The 7,436-nt window shown below is 35.7% G+C and overlaps 1 pseudogene; it reads right to left on the minus strand.

Annotated features, from left to right (window-relative positions):
* Positions 1 to 6,315: 6,315 nt before the first annotated feature.
* Positions 6,316 to 6,890, minus strand: LOC104989296 (annotated as a pseudogene).
* Between the last annotated feature and the right edge of the window lie 546 nt (positions 6,891 to 7,436).

Raw genomic sequence — 7,436 nt, forward strand, 5'->3', positions numbered from 1 at the left:
GATACTGAGAGTGTACATGCAGGAATCACGTCTTAGCAGCAGTGTATAAGTTTCCAATGAGGCACTTTGCCAAGGATACTTTGTTTTTCTCTTAACCATGGAGACTGGAAACGCAGAAAGGTGGTAAAATTTTTTGAATTAAGTAGATAATGAAAAATGCACATAAAAGATAAAAATTGTTGCATGTCCATGGGCGTCTGTACAATCTTAAGTGTATCTAAGACTCCTTAACCATCTCCAGAAATTCTAAAATAATCCATATATAGATAAGTCTGTGATACCAAATCAGTTCAGTTCAGTCGCTCAGTCCTGTCCGACTCTTGGAGACCCCATGGACTGCAGCACGCCAGGCTTCCCTGTCCATCACCAACTCCTGGAGCTTGCTCAAACTCATTTCTATTGAGTCGGTGATACCATCTGACCATCTCATCCTCTGTCATCCCCTTCTACTCCTGCCTTCAATCTTTCCCAGGATCAGGGTCTTTTTGAATGTGTCAGTTATTTGCATCAGGTGGCCCAAGTATTAGAGTTTCAGCTTCAACATCAGTCCTTCCAATGAGTGTTTAGGACTGATTTCCCTTAGGACGGACTGGTTGGATTCCCTTGCAGTCCAAGGGACTCTCAGGAGTCTTCTTCAATACCACAGTTCAAAAGAATCAGTTCTTCAGCTCTCAGCTTTCTTTATAGTCCAACTCTCACATCCATACATGACTACTGGAAAAATCATAGCTTTGACTAAATGGACCTTATTTGCCTTTGACTCTGTAGAGGCAAATAATGTCTCTGCTCTTTAATATGCTGTCTAGGGCATAGCTTTTCTTCCAAGAGCAAGTGTCTTTAAATTTCATGGCTGCAGTCATCATCTGCAGTGATTTTGGAACCCAAGAAAATAAAGTCTGTCACTGTTTACATTGTTTCTCCATTTATTTGCCATGGATACCAAATAGCAGCTATAATATTTACTTTAATGGTTAATTCTTCCAAATAAATGACCAAAAGTGTACCACTGTGACATTCAAAACTGTAGCATTCAAGATGTTTCATAGACAGCTCTTCCCTTTGCTGACTACCCATTCTCTTTACCCTGAATCATTACCTAAATCTTGCTTATGGAAACTGCACTAAAATAAACATTTAACTCAACAACTGAATATGGTCAAATCAGTACCTTACTGATTCTAAGGTAATTCAAGGGCTTAGAAATTATTACAGTATGTCTCTGATATATGCTTATTAATTTGGTTAACAGAGGGCAGATAGCTCTTTAAACAGTTTATGAAATACTGTTAAAAAATTCTAGACCTTAATATTTGCTTCATATCTATGGAGAAATGAAAGATTATTCCATAAACAGTGTTAGAAAAAGAGGGTAGTCACCTGGAGAAAAATGATATGTTGCATTTTTACCTCACCTTTTCTCTAAAATTGGACTCATATGTCAGGATTTATAAGAGGGGGAAAAAGCAAGAATCAAAATAGTGCGCATAAAATGCAGCATGAACATATATTACAATCTGAGAAAATAGCATTCTACTGAAAACCATATATATATTTATATTTATGTTACATATGTTACATATATGCACTATACACACCCACCCATATGCACACACCAGGTATTATTTCTAGAGTCTTTTCCTTTTTACTCCTGCTGAACTTTATGAGGCATTCATCTTGGAAGGCTGCTTGGTCCAGAAGAAAGAACTAGAATAATAATTAGTAGCTCTGTATATGGAGAAGGCAATGCCAACCCACTCCAGTACTGTTGCCTGGAAAATCCCATGGGCGGAGGAGCCTGTTAGGCTTCAGTCCATGGGGTCACTCAGAGTTGGACACGACTGAGTGACTTCACTTTCACTTTTCACTTTCATGCATTGGAGAAGGAAATGGCAACCCACTCCAGTGTTCTTGCCTGGAGAATCCCAGGGACAGGGGGGCCTGGTAGGCTGCCGTCTCAGGGGTCGCACAGAGTCAGACATGACTGAAGCAACTTAGTAGCAGCAGCTCTGTATACAAGTCTCAGCTTTAACATTTCCTGACCATATAATCTTGGGTAAGTACTTGAACCTCTTTGTCTCAGTTTACCTCAAGTATAAAGCAAAGATTAAAAAACCTTATTTTAATAAAATTCAGTGTGTCATAGTAGCCTCAAAACCTCTGACTTGACTTACTAGGACATACTGACTTTTAATCTTTGTTTAAACCTTATTTTAATAAAAGTCAGTGAGTCCTAGTAAGTCAAGTCGGGGATTTTGAGGCTACAAACCTAAGTCTAAGGGTTTGCTTTGTTATTTCTTGGTTTTGGGTCCTTGAAAATTGACTTAAACCATTTACACTTAATTTTCACAACTGATATCGAGGATAATATCTATCTCCTAGTGGTGCCAATAAAAACAATGAGGCTCAGAAAGTTTAAATGATTTATTCAGAGATATAAGATAGTGACAGACAGAAAAGTCTACATCTGTTGTCTGATTAAATTTAACCTATTCACAACATTGGCTACCCAGGTGGCTCACTGGTAAAGAATCTGCCTGCCAAGCAGAAAACCCAGGCTCGATTCCTGGGTCAGGACGATTCCCTGGAGGATGAAATGGCAACCCACTCCAGTATTGCTGCCTGGGAAATCCCATAACAGAGGAGTCTAGTGGGCTACAGTCCATGGGCTCACAAAAGAGTCAGACACAACTTAGTGACTAAACAACAACAAATTCATAACATTGTAGATCATATTTTCAAACAAAATGTCCTTGATAGCAATATAAAAAGATAAGGACACACATAAATTTTCTTAAATTGCTCTAGATTAGCATGAATAGTACAACTCTAATTATATAACTAAGAAAATTCTTACATACTTTGGGGATTTACAATATATTGACTTCAGAGTTTCTTATTAACATTTAATTGCCTTAAAAGCAGTGAAAGCTTGAAACATCATATGATTAATTTTTAATGACATATTTTCTATCTCTTTGAAAAAAGATATTATTTAGCAAAATAATTTGAAAATCAAAATATACAGGATTTATTTTTGTATTGGATTTTTGTGAGAGAGAAGGATTTGGAGGTAAGCTTCAGGATAACTAAATATAAATGGCACAACACAGGCTAGAAATTAGTATTAATAACTTGAATATATTTTAGCTTTGGCTAACAGCATATGTCTCTTTCTACACATTCTTTAAATTCAACTTGTTTTGGAATATTTGAAATAATTTTAATATTTGCTTTTCTCAAATTAAAACAGTACAACAAATGCTATATAATAAACATGATTCTGGCTGTAGAACCCTGACAATTCACAGTCAATCTGGCTAAGAAACTGTACACTAATTAATACAAACGGTTATCTTGAAGAACTCATATTTAGAGCATCAATGTAAAACATATCCAATGCCAAAGTCAAATTTAAGTCTATCAAATAGTTTTGTTGTTTAAATGTTTCCTTTGGTTATGACATTTTTCCCACTACCATCACATTCAAATAGTAAATTTATTTTATCAGGATGAGTTACACTTATCCTTACTATCTAAAAGATATATTTTCACATACATAAACATCAGTCAGAAATCAATGTCAAATTATGGAAACTCATTTGAATAAAGAGAAAACTAAAGGGAGTAGATGACAGTACCATATACCCATAATTGCTAAAATAAAAGTTTGAAAGCTGAGTTGATACACAAAAAAATATAACTGAATATTATTATTAAAGATAAGAGTAGAAAAAAGTCTTAGTACACTATTTTTCTTTTTTTAATTCATTAGTTGTTCTGTCATGTCTGACTCTTTGCAACCCCATGGACTATAGCCCTACAGGTTCCTCTGTCCATGGGATTTTCCAGGCAAGAATACTGGAATGGGTTGCCATTTTCTTCTCCAGGGGATCTTCCTCACCCAAGGGCTGAACCTGGGTCTCCCTGCATTGCAGGCAAATTCTTTACCAACTGAGCCACTAGGGAAGCCCAGGTACAATATAGTGAACTACAGAAGGAATTCTTTCCATTCAGGTAAAAGATGTTTTAAGTAAAAGACTATGAAATGAAATAAAAAGCACTACAAGGTGGTTAATAGATGCTTGTTTAAGGACCAGGTAAATAACCATAATACATTCCTTACTTCCAAGCTCTACTCAGAATTTAGAAACAAGTATTTGTAAAAAACATTTGAAGATCTCTGAGTATTCTTGGTCACTGAGTTACAACATGTTTTTAATCACTGAACCTATGTGATAATTAATGATAAAACACAGATCAAGAACATGTACTTATTGAATCAAGGGCATTATCAAACTTACTTTCATTTTTTATGCAAATATAAATGAAATAAAGCCATAAATTAAAGGGTTGTTAGCATTGTGTTTTGATTTTGTGTAGGCTTGCTGGGTAAAGATCTGAATTTTATGATGCTTCATAGTGTTTACCCTCTATCACATATTCAGTCCACAACTTCTAGAATAAGTGTGTTTTGAATATCCTAAATAACTGTAAAGTGTAGGAGTTACATAATTTACAGAAATAACAAGGCAATATACATGGCATTCTGTGGTTTCATCAAACATGCCTAAAAGTAAGACAAAAAACATTCTGATTATGACTTATAAAGATGCTTTTCACAGCATTCTTTATTTCTTTTGTCAAAACTGTTGGGACTGTCATTTTTTTTTAATAGACAAAACTCAAATGTAGTTATTAGATGTTATGCCTTAAAGGATAATGTCTTCAAGTGTGGAACTTCAAATGAAGACTTTAAGAAGGCCATGTAAGAGTATCATGAAAATTAATTTGCTTACTGAGAGATGTAAGCAATCAGATCTGAAGACATTCATACTATCACAATAGCCAAGCTATCAGAGGATAGTTGATAAAAGCAGATGTCCCAAGCCATTCTCTGAGGCTTTCTGCTATCTAGGTTCAAGAAAAATCAATGGGAAAACTAATTTCAATTGGCAAAGAGTAAAAGATATTTCCTCACATCATTAATATGTACCAAGTATTTCATCACTGTAACTGCATAGACAAAACTTATTCAAATATTTACTTAAAATGGGTACATTTTATCACATGTAAATTTCCTCTTAAAAAGCTGCATTTCAAAGTTTATAGGAATTGTAGAAATACTGTGAATAAGAATCTAAGACTCACCCATATATAGTAACCACGGTCATGAATTCCTTCTAGATTCAGTCTTGAAGACTTTTACAAACATGCCTTCATCAAACTAACTGAACATTAATACTGTTTCAGTATTCACCAGATGTATGTGGTCATAAAAAGGCCTGTTCAGGGTCCACACATAGATTTTAGGACCTATCAAATCTGTATGTTTAACAACTTTATGACGTGATTACTAGAATTTGCACATTTGAAAAACAGGGTTTTTGTTTCCCCAGTCCTGATTATGATTATTCTTCTACTCAGTTTTTCAAGCAAAATTCTTTCAGCTTTAGTTTCTATTATTTGGTGAAATGTCCACAGTTTTATGGACTTCTGCTTTCCAGAATTCCAAATATTAGGGTATGCACCGACGACATCCTAATCAAGAATTCAAAAAAGAATAAATACAATAAAAGGCTAAAGATCTCCTACTTTGGTTCATTACATCAGGTAATGGAGTGAAAGGAAAGAAAAATATGGCATTTGCACTTCCAATGTCACCTTCCTAGGTATAAACGCATTAAGGTTATGAACTTTGGTCAAAAACAAAGAAAAAGCTTCAAGCACTTTAGAAGCAATTTAATATCTTGAAACAAAACATGAGCAAAAACCAAAAAGGACTTTATAATTTCACTGGTGCTAGTGGTGCTCAGTCACTCAGTCATGTGTAACTCTTTGCAACCCCATGGACTGCAGCCTGCCAGGCTCCTCTGTCCATGGAATTCTCCAGGCAAGAATACTGGAGTGGCTAGCCATCCCCTTCTCTAGGGGATCTTTCTGACCCAGAGATTGAACCTGGGCCTCCTGCATTGCAGGCAAATTCTTTACTGTCTGAGCCACCAGGGAAGCTGTGTGTGTGTGTGTGTGTGTGTGTGTGTGCGTGTGTGTGTGCGTGTGTGTGTATACATATATATATATATATGTATATATATGTATATATACATACATAGACTATATACCCCATGAGGTATATAGGGGTCACACAGAGTCAGACACGACTGAGCAACTTTCACAAAAAATATATATATTCCTACCAGGGAAGCCTAATAAGCCTTTTTTTTTTTCTTTCTTTTTTAGGAAGACTCTGTTAAACAAATAATTGCTTTATTAATACAAACTATTAATACATACCCAAATTATAAAGTGCTAAGAAATTTAAATATCTAAGTCATAGCAAACAGGTGGCAATTCAACATCCAGAGTCGACAGAATACTTGAGAGAGACTGCAACAGATTAGACTCCCACAGCGGAGGAGACATCTTCAGAGGCGAAAAGGGGCCCACGTGTAACAGCTGTTCAAGCTCCCTCTCCTCATCAAGGATCATGAGAGGCACTCCATTCAAGGGGAGGTGTTGCATCTGGTGCTCCTCAGGCAGGTTAAAACTCTCAAAATCTAGTGGACTGAAGGGAAAGAATTTTTCTATTTCCGAGTAGGTGTCATCTGAGGCAGGAACATAACTTTTTGCTTTAACAATCTTCTCAGCAATCTTTTTGGTAAAGAAAGTTGTCTGTTTCTGTCTGAGTGGTCCATTCATCTTAACTGATTTTTCTGTAGCTCTGTTGACAGTTCCCAAAGTCTTTCTGGCAGCTTTTCGTAAAGCTGGTGGAGCATCAAACATTTGTCAACACGTGGCATTGAAATCTGAGATCTTCCATCTAAAGCTTTGACTGAAGGCACAGACCCCATGTTCAGCCTGTCCTTAGAAGCCACATGGGTGCCTGGTTCATATATACATGTATGTGTATATATATATATATACTATTCCTCCTTCTCTCTCTTCCTTTGCTCCATCTATCCACACAGATGTAGTTTTCTAAGAGTATTTCCTGGCTGGCAAAACTGGTGGTAAGGAAGAAATAAGGAGAGAAAGGGTCTTATTAATATATATGTAAGAACAGTGATGTAGAATTTTAAAATTTTAATGTGATCACAAATATTAATGTTTTTAAAGCTGGGGAAAAGAGACCAGACAACTAAGGAGTAACAATGCATCATTTTGTTGAAATTCTTTTATTCTTTATCTGTTTTGCATAATATTTTGCTTCCTGCCTACCATTGCTGTCTTTCTTCTCTCTCCCTGACTCCTGACCTTTCATTCTACTTCACACTTTCTTGTTTCTTGCATTTATTAATCCGTATATAATATGATTGCTTTCTCTTCAGATGAACAGCTTATCAAGTTTTTATAGTTATGTACTTTAAATATTTTGGAGGACAAGATTTGACATAAAGTGGATACCACTTAATAACAAGCTGTATTTAATTGCATTTACC

This window comes from Bison bison, unplaced genomic scaffold (genome assembly GCF_000754665.1).
Source record: "Bison bison bison isolate TAMUID 2011002044 unplaced genomic scaffold, Bison_UMD1.0 scf7180017864149, whole genome shotgun sequence".
Taxonomy (NCBI): domain Eukaryota; kingdom Metazoa; phylum Chordata; class Mammalia; order Artiodactyla; family Bovidae; genus Bison; species Bison bison.